The sequence below is a fragment of the Protopterus annectens genome, chromosome 5.part1 (genome assembly GCF_019279795.1).
Source record: "Protopterus annectens isolate FY-2018-M chromosome 5.part1, PAN1.0, whole genome shotgun sequence".
Lineage (NCBI taxonomy): Eukaryota > Metazoa > Chordata > Ceratodontiformes > Protopteridae > Protopterus > Protopterus annectens.
Window position 1 is genome coordinate 524822280 of NC_056736.1, and position 27477 is coordinate 524849756.

A 27477-nucleotide genomic window follows, 5' to 3' on the forward strand; every position below is an offset into this window, starting at 1 on the left:
TGGTGCAGGAGGCATAGAATCCGGATTAAATGAGGCCTCCGAAAAAACATCCTGAACAACATCCAAAACAGGAGGAATAGCCAAGGGTCTGTGCTGTGGTAAAAACAAGAACTCTCTAAGCCTCTTTCTGGAATCTGAGTAATCCTGTCCTTCCCACTTAAAATGTTCCCTCATAGAGTGTAAGGTTTCTGAAAATGAAAAATCCTCTGGAGGGGAAGCAGAAGGAGTAGAATCCTCTACATCGGAATCCGAATAAGGAGGAAAATCTTGAATATCCCCAGCAGAAGACTCAGAATCATCTGAGGCCTGCTCCAAAATTTCCAACTCTGGCTCTACCCTGGGCCTCTTATCAGGAGGGGGCATGGAACCTCTAATTAAAGAAATTAAATCTTCTGCCATTTTAAACATATGCTTCTTACGTACAGACCCTGAAGAGCCAGAACTAACTCCAGAAGAAGGCAAAACAGTCCTGCCCTTAGAAGGAGCCCTAGAAACAGTAGCAGAAGGCCTAACCCCCTTAGGCAAAGAAGGGAGAATAGTAACCTGAGAGGCCCCTTCAGCCTGACCTGACTCCTGTGATGCCACATCCTGTAAAATCAAGGTTTCCCCCTGAGACTCAACAGAAACTTCAGCCGGATCCACCTGTTCCACTGCAGTCTCTAAAGGACTGGCGTCCGAAATGGACGAATCATCCTGTCTAGGCTTTACAGATTTGTCTTTACGCTTCTTGGAAGCGGGCCGGAGGATCCGACGGCATATTATAATTACACCGTTTGCCAAACACTAACCTAGCGCAATCTAGCCTTCTCTTAATAGTGCGCTTATTAAACCTAGCACAAAACCGACACCCAACTACGTCGTGCTCCGGTCCCAAGCAAGGGATACAAAGCGAGTGGTAATCCCTATGCGGTATCTGCTTCCCACAAGAAATACAATTATTCACTTTTTCTGACATCCGGTAAACAACTGAAGCAAGAAAAAACAAAAATGCTCCCCAACGGGGTACTTAGCCCAACTTGGTATGTCTGAAACTCCGAAAACGAAAAATTTCAGAAAGCCGAACAGCACTTGCAACGCAGCTTCTGCATCGGACCATGCGGCAAAAAAGACTGAGGATATGACGTTGGTCATGCGCTTTTATACCCTGATGCTCTGATGTCAGGGCTGTGCGCCCATGACCGACGTCAGCCTAATACTTTGGTATTCGGGCCGACCGAGGACAGCGGACTACCCATAAGTAAGGACTGCAGCAATGTGAGATGAAGAACATCCAAAATTGTATCAAAAATATAAATGTATAACATGTGAAAAGACATTGTTGGAATTATATTTCATGAAATACTGAAATGATACAAACAAATTCATAGTTTAATAGGTCTATACTACAGTAATGACCACTAAGGCCCTTATAAGCCTAGCTGTGCAACCCACAAGAACTACACACAGCATACAGAATCACTTTTCTATCTTCAGCTACAGCAGCAACATGAATCTATTTGTTGGCAGTAACATGCAGACTTGGCATTTCCCTTCCCCAAAATAATAACAATCAAAAATAAAAAGAAAATGCATAATGGAAGGACAAGGAACTGCCATCTGGGAATGATCAGAAGGCTGTGGGTTCTACCCCATACCAATGGCTGGATTGCTGACACTGCAGGGCATCATAAGGAGGGGTGCTACACTCCTGAGTGTGTCATCCTTTGGCTGAAACATTAAATTGAGATCCCATCTGCTTGAGTTGGTGGTAGCTCAAATGGCTGTATAAGATCCCACGGCATTTATCAAAAAGAATAGAGGAAGTTTCCTGAAGTCCTGGCCAAATTTCCCCTAGTAGTATAAATACCATCTGTGGTCTACACTGAAAAGAGGCTGTAGATCTAGAGGAATTGACCTGATCAACAAAGGATAAATACAAAAATAAAGATACAAAATTAAAGCAGACTTGGCATTCCTCCCACCAAAATAAAAACAAGGAGAAATAAATAAGTAAACTACAGACGGATGAGGAACTGTCAAACCCTGGAACTCTCACATCTTTTCCTCTCTTGAAGCCATGCACTATTCAGCAGTTTAAGTTCACAGCCTTTTGTAGCATCTTTATAAAGTCACCACAATCTAATCTGCGACATGTATTTATATACATTAATACAAATGAAAACAAACTACGGTAACAGTTTCTATTGTAGTCCTGCAATATGCATGGGTTTTTCTTTACAATCTTCATTCACTCCAACAGTATACATTTTTCTTAATTCCTGTTTTCCTTTAATCCCTACTCCTCCTCTGAACATTATTTTGCATGTACTGGTCTTAAAAGTTTCATTTATTTCTATGAACTTTGCTCTCCAGCTCTTTTCTAAATGTCCCACATTCTTTTTATATCCTTTGCAATATCCCAAACGTTCTTTAAATGATAATAGATTTCAATTTCCATTTTCTAGCAATTTATTTTGGGCAGCCAATAACATTAAACTTAGGAAGGCTGTACTAAGTGTCTAGGCAATTCAGATCCTGCATTCCAGCTTAGAGGAATCATGTCCTTAGTTACCATTTATTCCACCAATGTTTCCGCAAAAGTACTCCGAAGGGAATTTAAAAAATCTTCCAACTTGTTACTTTTCCCAAAAATATGCCCACATTTACCTCTCTTTTCTCCATCACACCTCAAGCATCTGTTATCCACCCGAGGAAAAATCCTATGAAGTCTGCAAAGGTATTGTTATACCCAAAGTAAACACTGCCATGCAAAAATTCTAAACCTTCTGGATGTTGTTGTTTATTTGGGAGCCTTACAAATGTATTCCCTTTGTTTCTTTGTAAATCGGCTTTCTCTTCTCTTTCCCCAATGTTTTCAAAACTTCTCTGCTTGTTTTACTTATCATGCAGTACTTCATATGCCCTACTAATTATCCATTTTGTAACAGCAGCTTATTTTTCAGATTCAAGGAAAAAAAAACTACAGAGCTGGTCTTTCCGTTAGGACTACCAACCACTTTCTATCTGCATATAGCCTCATATCACAGGGAAGCCAGGCTCTAATCTGCAATCCAAACTTCTGCTTTGCCCCATCTCACTCTACTGCCTTTCTCTCCACAGTTATTGTTCTCAGTACCTTGGTTCCTTTGCATGCTTCCTCCAGTAAATTATAACTCCCACTTAACTATTTTCTTTACCCCTATTTGCAGGCATACCTATTGATAATATCACCTTTCTTCATTCCTATGCTGATGTAGTTCTCAGAATACTTTCTGATACTTTATAAATGCAATGTTCTGTAGGGTTGTTATTTCCCTTACAGACTTGGATCCAAAATCCAAGTCTCGATCTCTAAAACAACCCACCCATTTCATTCTCATCCTTTTTCACTTGGATTCATAGCATTCTTCTTATATTATGTATACAAGCCGTTACTGTGTATCTCTAAAATTCCCCTTCGGATTAGTTAACACTAAGCTACACTGCTCTATGAGGACAATCAACTTTATCCTATTAATCACTTGCCTTCTTTTCCCTCACAAATTCCTTCAACTCCATTATCATCCAAACTTATCCTCTGCTGGATAAAATTATGCCTGACCTGTACACAAGATTAAAAACATTTGCACGGTGTATCTTACAATCCATATCCATGATCAAGAAATTCAATTTTCTCAGTTTTTGTGTTATCTTCTGTTTAGTTTCTTTTCTCATATTCTTACTGCCACAATGTAATCCTTTTAAATCCATACACCTAAATATTTCATTTTACCACGTCCACATAAGTACCAGTATACATGCTGTTGCCTGTAAGAACTAAGATTTGATATACAGTACTTTCTGTACTCTTATCTTAAATTAATTTTCCCCTCTAAATGGTGAAGTCCTTATGTATTGGAGATATACGAAAGACTTTAACATATTGTTTTATTGCCTTTTTTTGTAAATAACACCTTTTAAACTCTCATGCTACAAGTCGAAACCTACGCATTATAATGCATGTTTACATTACCTCGTGTATACTGTACTGTTTGTAAACATTTTTACAGTGTATGCAATATTTTGTGGAGCTTTTCTCCCCGGGCCTCTGCTGTAAAAGGGCACAAACTCAGTCAGACATTCCCAGTCAACAAATGCAAATAAATAAATAAATACACAGTTTACCACTAGACAATTTGTTTTATTTTCATTTCCTTTATATACTGAAGACATGAAACTGTCTCAGAATGCTCCACATCATCAGCATGCCCCATTTAGGATTAATCAAGTACAATTAATATCACCTACAAATTAAGTTAACCTTTCTTGATTAGCATCCTAATTACATCCTTGAATTTGCAAACCTCTTACTTTGTTTGTCAACAGTTCTAAATATAAAGTAAATAACAGAGAAAATGGACATAAGCAATGGTTTCTCACACTCTGCTTCCCTCTGAAACACAATTGTACTACTGTTGTCAAATGTTTGCCTTCTCACTACAGAAGCACATTGATCCATATCTATCAACTTTGGTAACTCCTTGCCATTCTCTTAGATAGTGTAGACACAAACACTTTAAAACCATGATTTAAAATTGAAATGGGTGTATAAAAAGCAGGATCTGAAGGGGATTTTACCCTCTCCGTGTAATCTTGCTAACTCAGCTTTCTTGCAAGATGTTGGTGTGCCCCCCCCCCCAAAAAAAAAAGTGTTAAAAACTTTCTAGCTCCTTATCACTTTCTTCTATTCTGGTTTTCACATTTCCACAGAAATACCATTTGTTCCTGAAGACTTCCCTGTTGACTGAATATACATCACCATTTTATCACATCTATTCCCATCTTGGCTATTAATTGTTGAGCCTCCTCTTCCTCTGTTCTTTGCACAATTAAAACTTCCATAAATATTCCATTTTTGCCTTTTCTTGGTTTTCACATTATTCTGAGTTATACAAAATTTCATTAAATTTACAACATATCTCTAATACATCTAAATGATCTCTCTCTATTTTTCCTGTCATAGATTCCCTAAGTTTGGTTACAATGCTTTCTACTGCTTAACTCATTGTGCTAAAAGTTTGCACACTCATTTTATTATAAAAAAAAAATAGTTGCTTAGTAAAAAGAAGTTATGTACCTACCATAACGTTCCATGTTAGTGGTCTTCATCTTGCCTTCTTTCTTGCTGGTTGGGATCGGAGCTGATCCTCGGCTCCGACTCGGCCATCTTCAATAGCTCGAGAGCTGTTTACTGGCTTGAGGCTACCCCTTATCCCATGATGCCTAGCAATAGCTACCCAGATCTCGTTTGAAATAGCTAACTCCAGACATAGCAAGAGAAAAACCAGTCCAAAACAAACAGGTTGACTATACCTGCCATTTTCTCTAAGTCAGTAGAGGAAACAAACCAGAGAACACCCAGCCAGTGAAATAAGAACTTCTCTCGGTCCAATAGGACAGGGGGACGGAGGGTGGGATGCAAGAAAGAAGGCGAGATGAAGACAACTAACATGGAACGTTATGGTAGGTACATAACTTCTTTATGTTAAGTTGTCTATCTCGCCTTCGTTCTTGCTGGTTGGGACAGCGTCCCTAGCACCTAATACTCTGGGTGGCCCATTGGAACAGACTCTTCAGAACAGTGGAACCAAAGTCAGCTCTGCTCCTGGAGACCATATCTAGCTTGTAATGAGAAATAAAGGTATGAGGATTTGCCCACGTAGCAGCTACATAGATGGAATCCATGGGCAACCTAGACTGGAAGGCTACAGAGGTGGCCAAGGCCCTAGCAGAATGGCCTTTCGGTTTGATAGGCAACTCTTGGTTCCTTAACTGATAAATGAAAGTAATAGTGTGAGACAACCATCTAGACAAGGTCACCTTGGAAACTGGGAGACCTTGTTTGCCTAAGGCATAAGAAAGGAATAGCTGGTCCGACTTCCTTAGTTCTGTGCAGGTAAAAACACAATTGTCTAGGAACGTCCAATTGGTGTAATTTGTACTCTGCCTTGTTGGTGTGAAAAACACAGGAAGGTCTTTAGATTGGTTTAAATTATTTTCTGAGCAGACTTTAGGAAGAAAAGAAGGATTAGTCATCAGAGCAACCCTGTCCTTATGAAAAACTAAGTATGGAGGGCGAACACATAGTGCCTGAAGTTCGGAGACGCGCCTGGCTGAAGTAATAGCTACGAGAAAGAGTGTCTTCCAAGATAAAAACTTAATGGAGCAGGACGCTGCTGGTTCAAAAGGGGGCAGAATTAAGGAAGTTAGGACCAAATTAAGGTCCAAAGGAGGAGGGGATCTCTCACTGGAGGCCTAAGGAGAGTCGTCCCTCTCAAAAAAGCTTAACAGAGCTTATGAGACATAATGTTAGAATTTGACAACCCAACATGAAAGTTAGAAATGGCCGCTAATTGAACCCTGATCGTAGCAAAAGCGGACCCGGAATGAAAAAGTTGCGCTAGGAATTCCAGAATTTCGTGGACTGGGGATGAAAAGGGATCTACATTCCTAGCCTCTGCCCAACAAGAAAAACGTTTCCATTTACTAGCATAAGTTTTCCTGGTTGTGGACTTGTGAGAGGAGACAATAATCTCACGTACAGCCAGGGAAATGCTGGGAAGCCTGGCTAAGTTTGGAAGTGGAGCAACCAAGCTGTGTGCTGGAGAGTTTGGAGGGATTGATGCAACCTGCCTGATTGATGAATCAGTAGATCTGGAATCAGGTCCAGATTCCAGGGCTGATCGAGAAGGTAATGGTGCAGAAACGGGAACCATATCTGTCAAGGCCAGTAGGGGGCAATGAGGATCATTTTGCAACCCAACAATATTGCTTTCTGTATGAGTTTTGGTATCAGGGGAAATGGAGAAAAGGCATAAAGAAGTCCCTGAGGCCAATAGTGGACTAAAGCGTCTCTGGGTGTGTGACCTGGAAATAGAAGAACGAGAAGTAGTTGCTGCATTTGCTGTTGAAGGGTGTGGCAAAAAGATCGCAGCAAGGTTGTCCCCATTTACGGAAGATAAGATCCGCATCTTCCTGATTCAGAGACCACTCGTGAGGCATAAGGATAGCTCTGCTGAGCCTGTCCGCTATGACGTTGGACCTCCCAGGGATGTGCATCGCAATCAGAAAACGTTGGGAGGAAATCGCCCACTGCCACAGTCTGAGTGCTTCTCGACACAGGAGGTAGGATCTGGTTCAGCCCTGCTTGTTGATGTACCACACCACTGACATATTGTCTGTTTGAATTGCAATGGTCCCGGAAGGAAGAGAGTCCTGAAGGGCTTGCAACGCTAGGAGCACAGCTCTCATTTCTAGGACGTTTATGTGCAGATGGTACTCGTGAGGTTGTCAAGTGCCTTGGACTGTCCTGCCCAGATAATGCCCCCCCCCCCCTATCAGGGAGGTGTTTGTGGTCACTGTGGCTACCGGAAGGAGCTGAATGAAGGGTCTGCTCTGAGTCACTAGTGGGGAGACCATCTACCATGAAAGGTGCCTTTTGCATGCTTCTGTAATCAGGGTCATGTGAGACATGGGCAGCTCTTGGAAAGACCACTGTGTGAACAGAAGCCACTGAAGGATCCTCATATGAAAGTGGGCCAGTGGGATTAGAAGAATGGCTGCTGCTATGGAACCCCGAGTTTGAAGGACGAACCTGACTTGGATCCTTTTGCTCTGCATTAGAATCTGTACTTGCTGATGAATTGTAGACACCCTTTCTAGTGGTAACCTTTCAAACATGTTCCTTGTGTCTAAGTCTGCTCCTATGTAAGTGACAGATTGACAGGGCAACAAGGCAGATTTTTCGAAGTTTATTATAATGCCTAGCTGGGAGCAGATTGTGATTGTGTAGTCCCTGGCTTGCAGAAGTTGATGCCTGGTAGTAGCAGTGAGGAGCCAGTCGTCTAGATATGTTCACCTGGAATCCTTGACGTCTCAGGTGAGTCGTGACCACTGCCATACATTTGGTGAACACCCTGGGGGCTGTGGTGAGACCAAAGGGCAGAGCTCTGAACTGATAATGACTGGCTCCCAGCAGGAAGCAAAGAAATCTCCTGGAGCACCTGTCCATCTTGATATGGTAGTACGCATCCTGAAGATCTATCAAGCACATCCAATTGTCCTGACCCAGAAAGGGTAGAAATGGACTGTAGCGTGACCATGTGAAACTTTGGTCTTTGTAAAGACCTGTTTAGTCTGCTGAGATCCAGTCCCCTGTCTATGTTGGTACCAAAAAGAACCTTGAGTAAGTTCCGGATCCGTGCTGGTCTGCTGGGACTTCCTGGATGACTCTTTTTTTCTAGCAGTTTTGAAACTTCTATTACTGCTTGGTCCTTCAGATGGGGTGGAACATCCGGAAAGGATTTCTTTGACAGTAAGGGGGGTTGATGGAAGGGAATTTTGTAACCTCCGGATATAATGGACCGTACCCATCTGTCTTGCGTTAAATTTTGCCAGGCTTTTGGGTACGGTGAAAGTCTTCCCCCGACTGCCTCCAGAGGTGAGCAGCCGGGCAACCCTTCAGGGATGCTGAAAAGGCTTATCAGAGAAAGATTCTCTGTTGCCCTGGTTCTGCAGACCCCCTCTGCCACGAGGGTGGCATCTGTTGTTATTGTTTCCCCCTCTGCCTCTGGAGGAAAAATTGCTACGTGTGTCAGACAAGGCTCCCTGGGATTTTCGGAACCACATCTTGCCACTCCTCTGACCTTTGGGGTAAGGTCTACAGGGAGTGGAAAAATGGACTCCCATGGCAGATAGAGTCTTGCCTTCTTGCTCACACCTAGTCAAAGTGTCTTTCACCTGTGGTCCAAAAAGAAAGGAACCATCAAAGGGGGTATTGGTGAAGGACACTCGAAAGGGTTCCACAAAGTTATACAGCTGCATCCATGCATGCCTCCTAAGGGCCACACCCGTACCCACGGCTCTACTCGCACCATCAGCTGCATAGGAAATGAGCCTCATGGAGGAGTTAACTACAGAATTAAGCGTCGCCAGCTGGGAAGTTACTTTAGCTTGAGCTCCCTCAGCTGATGGATCTTGAAGGGTATCTCCGAGCTCTTTAAGGAGATCCCTCTGAAGCCAGGTAAAATGACATAAGTAGTTCAGTGACCTCATAGACAAGGTCGCTGAAGCGAACATTCGCTTCCCATATCTGTCCATGGTCCTAGACTCCTTGTTAGGAGGATGGACAGACGAAGAGGTCACCGCTAACTCTTTTTTGGTGGCTGCTGCTACCACTATGGCATCAACAGGAACAACTTTAGTAAGGAATTGCTTATCCTGGGGTGCTGTGATGAATTTACTAGGTCTCCTCAGAGTTGGTTCCACTGTATCCGGAGCTGACCAAGCCTTTCGAGCCACCACTGCCATAAGTGGATTGAAAGGCGGAGAAACCCAGGAGGTGGAAGGTCGGGAACCGAAAGTATCCAGAAATACAGACTCATCCTTGGTAGGGGCTAGGGGATTCCAGTTCCCCCTCTGCTTAAGCATTTCCAGGATGTCCGAGAAGGAAACATCTTCAGAGGGGGATCTCGGGGACCCTTCCGAATCATCTAAGTCTGTATCAGAAGTGACAGACTCGGGGGAGTCAATGTGCTTTCTCTTGCACTTCTTCTTACGAGGGGTCTCCTCTGAATGATCAGAGTAGGCCTCGGATGAAGAGGAAACACCCAATGGGGTGTCCTGGAGCATCGTTTCCATACGCTTGGGGCCTGGATGAGGAGCAGAGGTTGGCACAGGCACTACAGGAGACGGAGACGGTGAAGCTGACTTGGTGGCCAGCACACTCCTCATGACATCGAAGGCATCCCTGCCACGATGCAGAGAAAGCTCCGATTACGAGGAAATAGGAATCTTTCTCCGCACCGAGGGAGACGGCTCCGAGGCTGATGTAGGAGCAGGAGCTCACCTGTGCCGAAGCTCCGAGAGGGAGAACGGGGTCAGACAAGGGTCCGATGCCACTCGCCCCCTCTGAGTAGAAGAGGGAGCCCCGGCTCCCAGATTCCTCGATGGACGGCTCCACCGAGGGGATTGGAGCTGACGTCGGAACCGGAGATAGAGTTATCGGAGCCGACGGTTCAACTACTCGAACCCCAACGAACTCCGGCTCCAAACTCTTTGGAGTTGGAGGAGGAACATCGAGAGAAGTGGATGGAGCCGACAACTGTTGAGGAGGGCTGGACAACATCTTGGCAAGTGCCCGCGACTTTAGCAACCTACTGACCACTCTCTCCACATCGTGATCCGACAGCCTAGAGGATCAAGAGGAGTGAGAGGATCGGTGACTAAGCTCGCTCTGAAGTAAAGGCGACAGAGGAGCCAAATGCACCGATTCTAGTGAAGGGGACCTAAGCCTCTTGTGGCTCCGCGACAGCTCCGAAGTCTCTGATGAAGCCAACGGGGAGATTGTCTTGTCAGTGCCAGCCAGAACCCAAGTGGAAGGTAAAATCTGAACTGAAGATGGTTCCGAACCTGGAGCAGACAGCTTGGTGGGTTTAGAGGATTTCACAGGCTTAGAGTTATTGGCTGGTGAATCCTGGGGTTTTAAAAGACCCCTAAGAATAAGCTTATTCTTGCGCTCCTGCAGGACTCTTGGACTAAAGGCATGGCAGATAGAACAAGAGTCCTGCAGGTGCACAGTGCCTAAACAATAGACGCAAGAAGTGTGCCCATCTGTCAGAGACATTTTCTGACAGCATGAGTCACACTTCTTGAACCCAGAAACCTTGGATTCCTTTAACATCCTTTAAGATGGAAAACAACAATTACAACAACAACTACCAGAAGCAATATACAGTCTGCACAAAAAACACACTCTACTATAAGACTACAGCTAAAGGTTTTTTTTTTTTTATATATATATATATATATAAATAGGAAAGCCTCTAACTTAAACGGCTAGCCTATGAGAGAAAGGTAGAAGGAAAGCCTCTAACTTAAATGGCTAACCTGACAAGAAGAGGTAGGGGGGAGGGGTGGGGGAGAACTCTCTAAGTTAAACGAGTTCTACAAGAAAAAGAAGGGATACTACAACTAAACACTAACTATCACAAAACAAGACTAATATTAATAATAAAACACTAAAAGTGTTGAATTCTAGAGTAAGAAAGTTATATGAAAAACTTTATACAAGCCTGAGCCAGAAAAACGACACCTCGCAGCTGAAGCAGCAAACGAGATCTGGGTAGCTATCACTAGGCATCATGGGATAAGGGGTAGCCTCAAGCCAGTAAACATCTCTCGAGCTATTGAAAATGCCCCAGTCGGATGAGCTCTGATCCCAACCAGCAAGAAAGAAGGCGAGATGAAGACAACTAACATGGAACGTTATGGTAGGTACATAACTTCTTTTTACTAAGCGAAGGCGAGATAGACAACTTAACATCAAGCTTTCTAAACGTATGCACATTATCAAAATACTCCTTTATTTTCCCTGTACCATTACGACATTGCTCCTGTTTCTGTTCTGTGAGATTCACCTTCTTCTGTTAATACTTTAACCTTTGCCAGCCCCTTTAAATAATTCCTGTTACCCATTTCCCATATCTACCATTTCATTTTATCCAACTCACTAGCTATTCCTTCTGAAGTAATTTCTACCTTCCCTAATAACTCTGAAATCATATTTACTACTCATTCCTTAAATTTCCCCATTTTAATAGACAAGTAAGAAAGCACCAGTGGCTTGTTTTTACATCTTTACCCTGCATCTTTATCTTACTTTTTATTGATACAAAACTTTCTATTAAATATACATGCTCCTATGACTTCTATCCAGTTTAGCCCAGTTATTGTATGTTGGGGAATAATATGCAAGTTCCTGCTACTGAATTCACATCTTAAAAAGGAAAAATCCACCAAGGCAAGCCCAGGAAGGTTTCACTACAAAGAAAGGCAATACCCAAGGAAAGTTAGATAGCATGAAAAAACGTTTATATGCTTTTGTCTAATATACACTTCTTCAGAACTAACTACAAGGTGAAAATACCGCATATAAATACTAAAACCTAATCCAATTACAAACACAATAATCGATTAGACATTTAAAGCACCACTATTATTCGAAAAACATGTATGAAATAAAAAAATGAAAAATGACCTTCAGAAACCTATAGAATTATTTCTGCACTTTCAATTTGCTATCTTTTAGAAAGCATTTAATATTTATAGAATCATTTAATCCAGGAAAAGTGTTGGCCCCCAGTTTTATTTGCCATAATGTTTCCCTTTGTTCTATTTTATTCCTGTAATCTCCCCTCTAAGATGTTTTAGGACCTGTTCCAATACTGCAAATACATTTTTTTATAACTACAAACTAACTTATGTTAATAAAAGGCATTATTGGTGTCTTTCTTCTTACCCGCGGTAGTGGTGCTGCGGTAGCATTGTCGCCTCACAGCAAGACGTTGTCGCGTTCGACTCTCAGTTAGAGCGTCTTCTTTGTGGAGGCATGCGTGAATGGGCGTGCCTTCATTGAAGGTTGTGCATCAGGGCTGGTAACTCAGCACGTAAAAATCCACTACCAAACATTAGCGGGTCGGAGTTCCGCTGTGGCGACCCCTAACCGGGATAAGCCGAAAGACACAACAACAACATTGGTGTCTTTCTTCTTAATGGAATAAAGATGTTCTCTCACTCTCTCTTGTAAATTTCTTTCAGTCATTCCTATACAGAAACAATCACATGCCAAACATACTGCTATATAAACTACTACTCCAGTTTTACAACTGTACAACCCTGGGATGGGTAAAGTCATATCTAGATGTTTTAAATTCACAAAAGGTCATTCAAGTATACATCTACAAATGCAATAACATCCACGTTTATACATACTATCATTGTGTAACAAATTCTTAATGTTAAAATTATTTTTATAAACAAATTTGGGGGTAGCACCAATCACTATCACCAGTCCTGCATTTTCTTCTATTATTCTCCAGGTTTTTCTAATAACACAACAAATATAAAAATTATCCACAGTCATATCTAAACAACAAGCTACAAAATGTTCTGTGGTATTAGATAGATTATTCATAATACTCAACAGTTTAGTAAGTATAGTAGGAAAATCAACATCTCTCCTTAACTTAATATCCTGTCCAGTTTTTAATAACCCATATATATGGTAACTCCTTTCCACAAACATTGATATTATAAACTGTAATTCATCAAACTTCACATCACTAGTAGTCATCCTACAGGCCCCAATAAATTAGCCTCTAGGAATATTATTTTTCATAAAAAGGGGGTGATTCCTATTAAAATTAAGATAATTATTAGTACATTTTTGTTTCCTGTGTATCTCAGTTTCAAACCTTAAATCCACTTCATTCCAAATAATAGTTGCATCTAAGAAGTTCACTCTATTACCAATATCTCCCAAAGTGAACTTCAGAAAATTAGATTTTTCATTCAAATTTCTTAGAAATACCTGTACCTTCTCACTTTCACTTTCTATAATAAAGACCATGTCATCTACAAATCTGTAATAAAATACTGTATTAAAAAGGTTAAAGGGGCCAGAATTACAAATTTCCACCACCTGAGTATGACACTGTCGAATGCAGGGGTGAAGGCTGACCCCATGTCCACCCCCCCTGTGTATTTTTTTATCAAATAAAAAAATAATTGTTACTTAACATGATGTCTAAAAGACTACACACTAAAAATAGATGTCATCATTGCTAAAACCTTCAGACTTCATCAAAAAATTCCTAGCATTATCAATACCTATCATGAGGTGTACAGGTAAAAAAGGAACAAATATCCACAGTAAAAGTCAGATTATAATTAGTCTGAAATTAATATTAATCCTTGAATGCAATAACTTTCTCCAAAAAGTCCCATGAATCTTTCATATAAGAATTCATACTCTAAACTACAGGATTTAATACATAATCTAAGAACAGGGAAATCCCTTCTGTAATATAATTGAGAGGGAACACAACTGGTTGAAAGGGTGGGTAAATGGGGGATTTATGTATCTTAGGCATCCCAAAAAGGATACCCAAAACAGGATAATCCACTTTCATAAAATTATAAAGTAATTAGTCCTTCCATTAAAAACTCATACAATAACCAATACACTTGTTTAAAACTGTTATGAACTTCAGATAAGGATGCCAATAAATATTCATTGACATTACCTAATAATCTCCACATAAATTCCAAATAATCTACCTGATACATGACCACCATTCCACCACCCTTATCGGCTTTCATAAATTTTAATTCAGTCATATTACTTAAATCATTATGAGCAATGCATTCTTTATTAGTTAAATTAAAAACTTTTTTCATTGGTCTACTCTTAGAAAGTTCCCTAAGATCATTCTCACAAGCTTTCTCAAAAACCTTCAAACTATTATCCAAAACCAGATTGAAAGTGCAAGGTCTCATAAATTTATTAACAGGATAAACATCATCATTTAAAATATACTTTAAGTTTCGAATTAAACAGTTTTACCTCCAAAAGGGTTTTACTTAAGTCAAACATCCTTGAAGGTACAAGTTAAGTCCTAGTCTTAAAACACTCAAGTGCTCTTCCATAAATGTCTTAGTGGTCAGGTTAAATAATTTAAAACCAGTACTTACTATGTTTCAGTTAAACTCAATTTGCTCCTCCCTCTGGTTACCATCCTTGAAAAAGTCACTTTGTCCTCTGCCTTGCCGAAAAAAGATAAAGAGGAGGAGTCTTTTGGATGAGCTCCCAATGGAATACCATGTGCATTCATCTGTTTTGGCGAGTAAAGAGGCAGCTCTTCAAAATCTGAAGAATTTGATTTCCACAGACGCAGATCTCATTTCAGAATTAACCAGCAGCCCATCTGCGATGACATCACTTCCCTCTTCTAAAACTTCCTATTCTTCGGAAGCAGAGCGCTGACAAGATGGAGCCTTCTTAGGAGCTTTAAGGAGGAACTATCAAAACCTAGAGCCATCTCATGTTTCCTCTCCTTAGGTACAACAAAAGAATAAGCATTCTTATTCTTATAGGCTTCTATGTCTCTCATTAACTTATTAATTTTTCTGGAAATTACCATCTTCTCGAACCTCTCAACCAATAAAAGGATGTTATTCTAATCAGTCCTTAAGGCTGAAAGTTTTGATAGCAGGAGTTGTAATAACTGGTCTGTATTAAGGATTCGCTGACAAAACTCACCAATCCTCTTTTTGTTATGTTCATTCAATATCTTAAGCTCCAGTCCAATATTAAAAAATTCAGCTAAAGTGTTAAAGAAAGGATCCTTGAGTGCAACACCATTTGGACATTTAAATAGTCGTGGCCCTTTAGGAACAATCAGTAGTTTCAAGCATTTATCAAAATATTTACATTCAATGACCAAAGTCAGATACTTTTTTAAAAAACTTTTATAAATCAGCCAGAATGTTCATAACTCTATTAAGTATGCTAATAATGTCTCAAACCACAGGATTCAAAATTTTCATCATTTATTGGAGGCGGAAAGTTCGGGTTCTCTATAACCATAGCTTGCTCATTGTCATCAGAACTCAAAGGAGTCAGTTCTGGCAGGGTGCCTGGAATCCACTTTTTCAATTAAAACTTTTAACATTTTATGCATCTCCTTAGCTGAACAAATCAAAGTAACCATAGTTATATTTTCTGTATTACCTGAAGTAGGGTGTATAGGCAAATCAAACGAAGGGTCACTTTCTGAGCAAGGCATCGTAGGGGGGATAAAATAAATAAATCATCCCAAACACAAACAGGTGGAAACCACAACTCAAAAAGGAAAAATCCACCAAGACAAGCCCAGAAAGGTTTCACTGCAATGAAAGGCAATACCAAAGGACAGTCAAATAGCATAAACATTTTATTTGATTTAGTCTAATATAGACTTCTTCAGATCTAACTACAAAGTGAAAACACCACATATGAATACTAAAACCTAATCCAATTACAAACACAACAATCAATCAATCAATTAGACATTTAAAAGCACCACAATAATTAAAAAACATATGAAATATGAGTCAGCCTCAAGGGCAAATCCCAGATTTACACTGAACTTGTAAATGGCACAACATATACTGAACCTGGTTATACTGCTAACCTGGTGCCAGACAGGCTCAGTAAGAACTTCTCCCCCCATCACTGCCCAATAAGACATTGCTCCCATAAGTCTTTTCCCAGAAATCTCTAAGAAACAGGTCCTTATTGCCATTTCCAAGGCAAAAAATATGCCTCTGTGGGACCAGACAACATCCCTGGCTGCATCCTTAACTGCCAAAAGCAGGAGCTAGCGGCACCCCTGATTATCCTCTTTAACCGTAATGTACGCACTGGGTATGTTTATGCATATTGGAAAAAGTACAGTTGTGTACACTTGCCATAAATGTAGATGTTCGAGTGTATTCACTGTTGCAGTCATTACATTTGGGTAATCTGCTGGCAGGTTGCCTTCAGTCAGCCTGATTAACAAAGTCTTGGGTCCTGCGTCAGTTGCTGTCCCTTCTTCCATGACGTCAGGTCGTCAGGGGTATAAAACATGCAGCCAACACCATTACATCAGTTTTTCTTGCCCCAGATGTCAGGTGCCCCCCAAATGGGGAGCAAAATATATATATTTGTTTGGAGGTATATGTTTGTGTTTTTAATTAATATATACATATATATATATATATATATATATATAAATATATATATATAAATAAAACTATATATATATATATATATATATATATATATATATATATATATATAAATAAATAAAGTACAGTTTTGTACCTACCATAAATGTAGATGTTCGAGGATCTCCATTGCTGCAGTCCTTACATATGGGTATTCCGCTGTCCACAATCGGCCCGAATACCAAAGGGCTAGAACCGTCGTCGGTCATCGGCACCCGAGACTGACGTCAGTATGTGCCAGTACAAATGCGCATGACCGACGCCATAACCTCAGTCTTTCTTGCCTCAGACGTCAGAATGCAAAAAACACCACCCAAACCCCAACCTAAAAAGAAAAGGGGAAGGAGGGAGGGTTGGACTGCAGCAATGGAGATCCTCGAACATCTACATTTATGGTAGGTACAAAACTGTACTATGTTCTTCGTCTCCCATTACTGCAGTCCTTACATATGGGTAGAATCCCAGAGCAACGGAAAAAAAGGGAGGCTGGCCAACTAAATAGCATTAGGGGCTGCTAACATGCGCTGTAAGATTGCAGTGGCAAACCCAACCCTAGACCTAGAATAAAGAGGTAAACGATAATGCTTTGTAAAGGTATGTACAGAACTCCAAGTAGCTGCCTCTAGAATGTCTTTAGTAGCTACCCCTCTCAAAAAAGCAGTAGAGGTGGCCGTAGCCCTAGTAGAATGAGGCCTGATCCCAACTGGAACATCCTTTCCATGATGAGAGTAACAAAAAGCAATACAATGGCCAATCCACTTGGAAATAGTCTGTTTCGAGACAGCCTTCCCTCGTGAAGTCAAAGCAAACTAAACAAATAATTGTTGAGATCTTCTGAACTCTTTGGTTCTGCTCAAATAATACCTTAACTGCCTATGTACACATCCAAAGAATGCAAAACTTTTTCCCCTTCATTTTGGGGGTTAGCATAAAAAGTAGGCAAATGTATAGATTGGTTCAATGCCACATTAGAAATCACTTTAGGCAGAAAAGTAGGATTAGTACGTAAGGAAACTCTGTCCTTGTGAAAAATCAGAAAAGGTTCCACTGCCATGAGGGCCTGTAATTCAGATACCCTTCTAGCAGAAGTAACAGCCAATAAAAAAGCAGTCTTCCAAGAAAACAACTTCAATTCAGCTGTAGCTGCAGGTTCAAAAGGAGGCAGAGTCAGCTTTTCCAAAACAAAATTAAGATCCCAGGTAGGAGTAGGAGCCCTCCGTGGGGGTCTTATATTCTTTGCCCCTCTAAGAAACTGTTTAACCAATGGATGTGAAAATAAAGGAGGGTCACAATCATAGTGAGCAGAAATAGCTGCAGCATGCACTTTTACAGAAGAGAAGGACAAACCCTTGTCCAATAAAATAGTCAAATATTGCAATGTACAACTCAAATTAGGCAATTTGACATCATAGCCTTTAGCTGAACTCCAAAGAAAAATCTCTTCCATTTACCAGCATAAACTTTTCGAGTACTAGGACGCCTGGCTTCCAAAATAACATCCAAAACTTGTTGAGGGAGCTGAAGGTCCTCCTTCTCTAAAACAGAATGCCAGGCTGTCAGGTGTAGGGATTGCACCCTGACATTGAGAAAATGATTGTTTTCCTGAGACAATAAGTGAGGAATCTGTGGTAATGGCCAAGGTGTTCCATGAATTAAGCTCCTCAACAGAGGGTACCAATGCTGACGAGGCCAATCCGGTGCTATAAGGATCATGCAAGGTTTGTCCCTCCTGACTTTCAACAGCACCTTTGGAAGAAGAGGCAAAGGAGGAAACGCATACACGTGAAGGTTGCTCCAACTGAAGGATAGTGCATCTATTTTCCAGGCTTTTGGATGAAATAGCCTTGTGCAAAACAGTGGCAGTTGGAAATTCAGAGGAGAAGCGAACAGATCTATGTCTGGAGTTCCCCAAGCCATGGTCAACTGAAGAAATACCTGAGGGTCCAATTTCCATTCGTGAGGGTCCACAATCTGTCTGCTCAGAACATCTGCTAAAGAATTTTGTGCTCCAGGCAGAAACTGTGCTCGAAGAGTGATGTGCAGATTCAAAACAGTTTCCCATAACAGCATTGCTTGTCTGCAAAGAGGGTAAGAATGAGTTCCCCCATGCTTGTTGATGTACCACATGACAGTTGTGTTGTCTGTTCGAATCAACACCAGTCCTGGTTGAAGTAGGCTCTTGAATCCTTCCAAAGCAAATTGAACTGCCAGCATCTCTTTCATGTTGATATGCAAGTGAAGTAGCTCTGGGGGCCAAAGGTCTTGAATCCATTTTCCTCTGAAATGAGCTCCCCAGGCTGACTCCGAGGCGCCTGTCGTCAATATCTGACTTGCCTCTGGTTGGGTCACAGAGAGCCCCTTGTTTAGGTGACATTCCTGAGCCCACCACAGAAATTCTTTCTGAATGCAAGGTAGAATCCGAATGACAGTGTCCAAATCGTGGCTGTGTTGAGTCCAAACGCTTTTGAGATACCATTGTAGCTTCCTCATATGCAGTTTGGCATTGGGAAGTACTAGAATGCAAGATGCCATGAACCCCAAGGCTTGAAGGACTGTCCTTGCAGTCAGCCTGGACATTACTGATAGCTGTTGGAAGTATAGGTGAAGATTTCTTTGTTTGTCCGTAAGAAATGCCATCTGAGCAGCTGTATTCAGTCTTACTCACAGAAAACACATCCCTTGAGAGGGTACTAGACTGGACTTTATTTCGCTCACAGAATACCCTAGGCATCTTAAAACTGTCATTACATACTGCAGATGTTGAAGAAGTTCGTGCTTGCCTTGAGCCAGAATCAAACAGTCGTCCAGATAAGGATAAATTTGAATTCCTGTTAGTCTGAGAAAAGCTATTACTGGAGCCAGGACTTTTGTGAATACCCTGGCAGTAGACAAGCCAAAGGGCAATGCAGAGAACTGATAATGCAAATTCCCATTCCGAAATCTCAGGAATTTTCTGCAACTGGGCCTGATAGGAATGTGAAGATAGGCCTCTGAGATCCAGAGTCACCATCCAGTGATCTTTGCCCAGCATAGGTAACAGCTGTTGCAGTGTTAACATCTTGAATTTTGGAATTTCCAGAAAGGTGTTTAGAATGGACAAATCCACAATTGGTCTCCAAGTATTTCCTTTCTTTGGCACTAAGAAAAGATGGGAATAAAACCCTGTGCCTCTTTCTGCAGAAGGTACTTCCTGTATTGCTCCCAACTGAAGCAGAGAAGAAATTTGTGTCTGTGCTTCCAGTCTTTGCTGATGAGGCACATCCGGCATACCTTTGAAAGGAGGGAATGTGTGAAAATAAAATTTGTAGCCTCGATTTATTATGTCCAATACCCATTTGTCTTGGGTAACCAAATGCCAATTCCTTTTGAAAAGTCCCAGTTTTCCTCCTAGAGGAGCTGCCAGCAAGGCAGAGTCCGGCAGCTGAAGACACATGTCATTGGGTCTGTTTCCGAAAGGACTGACCCCTGCCCTCCCAGCAGAAGGGGTAGAAGAACTCAAAGACCTAGAAGTAACAGGGCCCTGAGAGGAAGCCCTACCTCTACCTCGCCTCGACCTGCCCCTAGATTGATAATACGAAGAGGGGGAAAGACCATCCCTTAGCAGGCCAATTCCTACTGAACTTAGGGGCTGAACCTGTAAAAGTCCTTAACTGTCTGCATAGACTTAGCTTTTTCCTCCATTTTTTCAAAACTGATTCTACTGGAGGACCAAAAGAACATCAGATTGTAGAGGAGCATCCATAATTCGAGCCTTAACATGCTCTGACAAGGTCTGATCTTTAAGTCAGGCATGCCTGAACAACTGAACTAGTAGCAGCCACCCTGGAAGAAGCCTGTAAAGCATCAAAACCACACTGCAAAGAATGCTTACCAACTTGGTCTGAAGCATGCACTAAATCCTGAAGCTCCTTACATTCAATACCTTCAGCTAAAGCATCTACTTTACATTTCAATTGGCCCAGCAAATAATTTTGATACCTGAGCATATGAAACTGACAATTTAAAGCTCTCATAGCCAAAGTAGAAGAGGTATACAGCTTTTTACCCCACCTATCCAGGGCCCTAGCATCCTTGTCCAGAGGAACTGGATTCCTAACCACAGAAGCCCTAACACCTTTGGGGCCTTGAGTAATAGTTTCTGGATCAGCCCTAGGACTCTTATATAAGTACTTGTGAGCTTCCAGAACCCTGTAGTATCTATCTGGTTTAACCGGGGCAGGCGGCAGAGAATCTGGGTTAAGGGCAGCCTCAGAAAATACATCCTGAACAACATCCAGTACAGGGGGAATAGCCAAGGGCCTATGCTGAGGCAAAAACAAGAATTCTCTTAGCCTTTTACGAGAATCAGAATAATCCTGGCCCTCCCATTTGAAATGTTCCCTCATGGAATGCAAAGTCTCAGAGAAAGAAAAATCTTCTGGAGGGGACGCAGAGGGAGTAGTGTCCTCAGCCTCCGAATCAGAATAGGGAGGGAAATCCTGAAGTTCTTCTACAGAGGAATCTGACTCATTGGAAGACTGAACCAAACCTTCCAACTCTGTCTCTACCCTGGGCCTCTTCGCAGGGGGGGCATAGAACCCCTAATTAAAGTAATCAAATCTTCAGCCATCTTTAACATGTGCTTCCTAGGAGCTGGACCCTGGGGACTAGCACCAGCAGGGGCAGACTTAGACTTAGAATGGGCTTTGATTTGAGAAGGAGGAGGCCTAACTACCCTATGAGGGGAAGGAACCACTGACATCAGAGAAGCACCCTCAGCCTGGCCTAACACAGGAGAAGCCACTTCCTGTAGTAACAAAGGCTCCCCTTGAGACTCAGGTAAACTTTCAGAAGGAGCCGCTGAAGTAGTCAGTGGTTCTACAGAACCAGCGTCCGGAGTGGACGACTCATCCTGTTTGGACCGCAAAGACTTTTCTTTGCGCTTCTTAGAAGAACCAGCCGTCGGAGAATCCGACGGCATGTTGTAATTACAACGTTTACCAAACACCAGCCTAGCACAGTCCAACCGACGTTTAATAGTACGCTTGTTAAAAGTAGCACAAAAGCGACACCCAACAACGTCGTGCTCAGGCCCCAAACAAGGAATGCAGAGTGAATGGTAATCCCTATGAGGAATCTGTTTCCCACAAGAAATACAGTTATTAACTTTTTCTGACATCCGTCAATACTGAGGCAAGAAAAAGACAAAAGTGTCCCCAACGGGGTACTTAGCCCAACTTGGTCTCCGGTCTGAAACTCGATAACCGACAATTCCAGAACGCCGAACGGCACTTGCAAATGCTGCTTCTGCTTAGGACCATGCGGCAAGAAAGACTGAGGTTATGGCTTCGGTCATGCGCATTTGTACTGGCACGTACTGACGTCAGTCTCGGGCGCTGATGACCGACGCCGGTTCTAGCCCTTTGGTATTCGGGCCGATTGTGGACAGCGGAATACCCATATGTAAGGACTGCAGCAATGGGAGACGAAGAACATCTATATATATATATATATATATATATATATATATATACATACATATATATATATATACACACACACACACACACACACACACTATATACATATTAATTAAAACACAAAAATATGCCTCCAAACAAAAGCAAATACACCAAAAAGGCTTTTAAGCAAACTAAAAGAAAGTAGAGGCATAGTAAGAGAAAAACAGGGGGCTGGAGGGAGGGTAACCAGGACTGCAACTGTGAATACACTCGAACATCTACATTTATAGTAAGTGTACACAACTGTACTATGTTCATTGTGTTTCACTGTTGCAGTCATTACATTTGGGTAGATTCCCAAAGCTATGGTTGGGAGGATGGATTTATACAGCATTTGGACCAGCTATAAGGCCCTGCAAAACAGCAGTGGCAAAACTAGCTCTGGATTTAGAGAAAATTGGTAAGTGATCATGCTTGGTGAAAGTATGAACTGAACTCCAGGTTGCAGCTTCTAGAATATCCCTGGTAGGAGCACCTCTGAGAAAGGCTGTTGAAGTAGATGCAGCCCTGTTGGAATGAGATCTGATCCCCTGGGGGATAGGTTTTCCATGGTGCTTATAATAGAAATTAACACAATGGCTTATCCATTTAGAAATGGTTTGCTTTGAAATAGCCTTCCCCTCTGCCCCTGCAGCAAATGCTACCAGAAGTTGTTCAGATTTTCTTCGAGATTTAGTCCTGTCCAAGTAGAATCTAAGTTGTCTGTGTACATCCAATGAATGCAGAATTCGTTCTCCCTTGTTCTGTGGATTGGGAAATAAAGTTGGCAAATGAACGGACTGATTAAGAGCCACACTGGATACCACCTTGGGCATGAATGATGGATTGGTCCTGAGTGATTCCCTGTCCACATGAAAGATGATGAAAGGCTCCATTGCCATAAAGGCCTGTAATTCAGATATTCTTCTAGCTGAAGTGATTGATAAAAGGAAGGCTGTTTTCCAGGAAAGAAATTTTAAGTCTGCAGTAGCAGCTGGCTCAAAAGGAGGTAGAGTGAGTTTTTCCAATACAAAGTTAAGGTCCCAGGCAGGGGTTGGAGCTCTCCTGGGTGGTATTAAGTTTTTTGCTCCTCTGAGATACTGCTTTAGAAGAGGATGAGAGAAGACAGGGAGTCTGTGTTGTAATAAGCTGAAATGGATGAAGCATGGATTTTTATGGAAGAAAAAGAAAGAAAGAAAGAAAGAAAGAAAGAAAGAAAGAAAGAAAGAAAGAAAGAAAGAAAGAAAGGTGTTTAGAATAGACAGGTCCAGAATTGTCTTTTCTGGGTACCAGGAAAAGTCTGGAATAGAAACCTTGTCCCTTTTCCTCTTCTGGTACTAGTTGAATAGCCCCCATGTTTAGGAGGGAAAGTACTTGTTTCTGAGCCTCTGCCCACTGATTTGAGGGCAGGTCTGGCCACCCGTTTATAGTTGTCAGCGTGTGGAAATGAAATCTGTATCCCTGGGACACTGTATTTAAAACTCATTTGTCCTGGGTTATAAGTTGCCAGTTTTTTAAATGAAGAGCCAGCTTTCCCCCCAAAGGGGCGGCTAAGATGTAAGAGCTTGGTAATTTTAAAGGGAAGTCATTGAGAATGTTTACCATAGGGTGGTGCTGTGTTGTTTCCAGATTTGGAAGTGGAAGCACCCCATTGCTTAGTTCTGAAAGTCCCTTGGGACTGAATCCTGGTGCTTTTGGAATGTCTGGGTTTGGCTGGAGTGGGTCTGGAAGGAGCTGGAAAGGACCAGTTCTTAGTAGGCCAATGCCTACTAATTCTAGGAGGTTGTACTTGTAAAAAGTCTTTCACAATTTGCATAGATTTAGCTTTATCTTCAATCTTTTTTAGAACTTCTTCAGCCTTACGGCCAAACAGGTGGCCCCTGCTGTAAAGGAGCATCCAGAAGTTTTGCTTTAATATGATCAGGCAGAGATTGCTCATTAAGCCAAGCATGCCTTCTAAGCACAGAGCCAGCAACAGCAGCCCTGCAAGAGGCCTCTAAAGAATCAAAACCACATTGCAAAGTAGGTTTGCCAACTTGTTCAGCTGAATGTAATAAATCCTGCAAGTCTTTATTCTCCACACAATCAGAAATCAACATAATTTTCTGTTTAAGCAGTCCCATGATATGCTGTTGATATTTTAGCATATGGAATTGACTGTTTAAAGCCCTGACTGCTAAGGTTGCAGAAGTATAAACTTTTTTACCCCATCTATCCAGCGCCCTGGAGTTTCTATCAGAAGGGGTAGGATTTTTAGCAGTAGAAGCCTTAATGCCCTTGGGCCCCTGAGAAATGGTTTCAGGATCCGCAACAGGATTTTTGAAAAGGAATTTGTGGGACTCAGGAACCCTGTAGTACTGGTCTGGTTTGCTAGGGGCTGGAGGCAAGGAATCAGGGGCCATACTGGATTCCGAAAACACATCATCAACAATGTCTAGTACAGGAGGTATAGCCAAAGGCCTATGCTGAGGAAGAAGGAGGCAATCCCTAAGCCTGTTTTTGGATTCAGAGAAATCCTAACTTTCCTAGTGGAAATGTTCCCTTAAGGTATTTAAAGCTTTCCAAAAAGAGAAATCCACAGGCGGAGAAACAGAGGGAATGGAATCCTCTTCATCGGAGTCCTCATAAGTAGGTATGGACAAATCCAGATCATTAGAAGAGTCAGAAGAAACAGAGTCTTGTTCAGAAGATTCATAGTCAAGTTCAATCCTAGGCCTCTTGGGGGGGGGGGGGGGGTTGACTACCTCCGATTAGAAAAATTAAATCTTCAGCCATTTTGATCATTTGCTTTTTAGGCAGAGGGGCCTGAACATGTGGCCTGGGCATCGTTTTTTTAGACATAGATCGAGATTTAGGCCTTAATACTGAAGTTGGAGTCGGTTTAATATGCAAGTCTGTAGGCCTTAAAACACCCTCAGAAGCAAATGCCTGCTCAACGGCTCTGGACCCATCCAAGGTAGAGACATCCGCTGATTCCATATGTGAAGCATCTCGCAGCATACTGGACTCCGAATGGGTCTCAGTAGAGGCCTGCGAATCAGAAGTAGCGGGTATCAGGGGCTGCGAAAGCCCCTCACTGAGTACCGGCGAACTAGCGACTGGCTTAGGAGAAGCGCTGTCGGCAGTTTTGGACCTCAACGGCCTGTCTCTGTCTTTTTCTTTGCATTTTTTCGGTATTCCGGTAGTCAGATGGCTAACCGATGTCATTCCTGGATAATTAAACTTAGAACTGAAATATTTAGAAGCAAAAATGTACCTTCGACGGATATAGTGCTGATTAAATAAAGCACAAAACCGACAGCAAGGTACATCATGGTCAGGGCCTAGGCAAGGAATACAGTACAAATGAAAATCCTTATGAGGTATTTACTTCCCACAAGTAATACAATTAACAACTTTTACTGATATTGGTAAGGAGCAAGAAAACATTTCCCCAACGAGGGTACTTAGCTTTTAGTTTAAGACTTCGGTTCTGAAACTCGAAAATGAAAATTTCAGGAGTTGGCCGACCGGCACTTGTGAACTGCTTCTGCTTCGGGCACTGCGCGGAAAGAAAGACTGATGTTATGGCATCGGCTGCATGTTTTATACCACTGACATCATGGAAGAAGGGACAGCAACCAACGCAGGACCCAAGACTTTGTTAATCAGGCAGACTGAGGGCAACCTGCCAGCGGATTACCCAAATGTAATGACTGCAACAGTGAAATATGATGAACATCTGCCACTGTTATCCCCCTCCAAAAAGGGAGCTCCCACTGCTGACACCGGGAATTACAGACCAATAAACTGACCAGCCTCAAATACAAGGCCATGGAGATAATTTTCATGGACCTCATCAACAAGAATACAGGCAACCTCCAAACACTAGACACATCCCCAGTTTGGTTCAGTCAAAGGAAGATTGTGACTACTGAACTTGGTGGGCTTCTTTGAGATGGTCACCAAAGCCCTGGATGAAGGCAAAACTGTGCATACTGCCTATTTAGATCTAACGAAGGCCTTTGACACTATTCCCCACTCAGGCATCATTGATAAACTTACCCAAATGAACGTATACCAGTATATAATTAGGTGGGTTGCTAACTGGTTCACCAGTAGAACACACACACAGTTAAAATAGGGGAATCTTCATCCACCTTCAGACCAGTAACCGGTGGAGTTTTAGAATTTACTTTTCAGAAGTACAGGCCAAAACAAAAGGCATGTGGCTAACAAAGTTTGCAGATGGCTGCAAGCTGGATGTGATTACTGAATCCCCTAGTAACACTGTCACCCTTCAGAAAGGTCTTATACAAACCAACGACTGGTGTCAAAGTCACGGGCTCAAGCTAAATGCCAAAAACTGCACCATCATTCCCTTTGGCAAGGGAGGCGTCAATACAAAGTACCACATTAACAACAACATCTTAAAGGACCACTACGGGCAAACAATGAAAAAACATTTTTTTTTATCTTGCCATGATTTACTGCACCTCCTAAAGCTGCCTGCAGCAAAATAAGTACTCATTCCTAATTTTATTTTGTTTTTACTTTTGTCTGCCCACATGGGGGCAGACATTGTGATTCCTTTGGAAAGCTAAATCTGTCCCATAATGCACAGACTGTGAGAACAAATAGCCCTACCATATGATGTCAGACTAGACTTCCATTCGCTTAGAATGGAACACCTGAAAAAAACTGCCAAGTTTGAGAGTCTGCGGCTCACGTGTCATTGATTGGTATTGGTTGAGTTTTACAAATGTTGTTCCTACTGATGTACTACACATTCTCTGAAAGAAACTTGCAAAAGTGTCAACAAATTACTGAGATAAAAAAGACTTTTCACAAGGAGCAGTTTTGCAAGTTTCAGTTCCTGGCCGGGCTACTCCTCCTATCTCCCATCCTTCAGTGGGCTACAGTCTCACATTTCCAGCTTTACTAGATTCAACTAGTCAGCTTTGCATGACAATCGACAAAAACAAATTGCAGCCTGGTATGCCACTAAATCTGTTCCCTTGCATGTCTCTTCACTTCTGAACAGCATTTCCTAGGGGGGGGGGGGGGGCAAACACATCAGTCCAGAGTTTAGGCCAGTCTATTCTTTTTTTTAAGATGTGCACAGTAAAATATTCAACTTGTAATGCATTTACTGCTGACATGGTTATCTTTACATAGTTATTCTCTTATAGTATAACCTGAACTTAGGGTATTTAATGATAAATTTTGCAACAGTTCTCAGTTTCTTAACAATGACCTCCCAAGCCTCTGATGTGACCTAGTACTTTTTCTTACTATTGCTTTATCTAGTTTGTTTTAGTTGTCTTAGTTGTATACCTGTAGCATGTATCTCATCCTCTCAGCAACAGACTCCTGGAGAAAACTTCTGAAGCAGATACTTGTATTGAAA

The 27477-nt window shown here is 41.8% G+C and overlaps 1 protein-coding gene across 1 annotated transcript in view; it reads right to left on the reverse strand.

Annotated features, from left to right (window-relative positions):
* Positions 1-27477, reverse strand: part of SPICE1 (spindle and centriole associated protein 1) — a 1080118-nt gene that overhangs the window by 541528 nt on the left and 511113 nt on the right. The window lies entirely within an intron of this gene.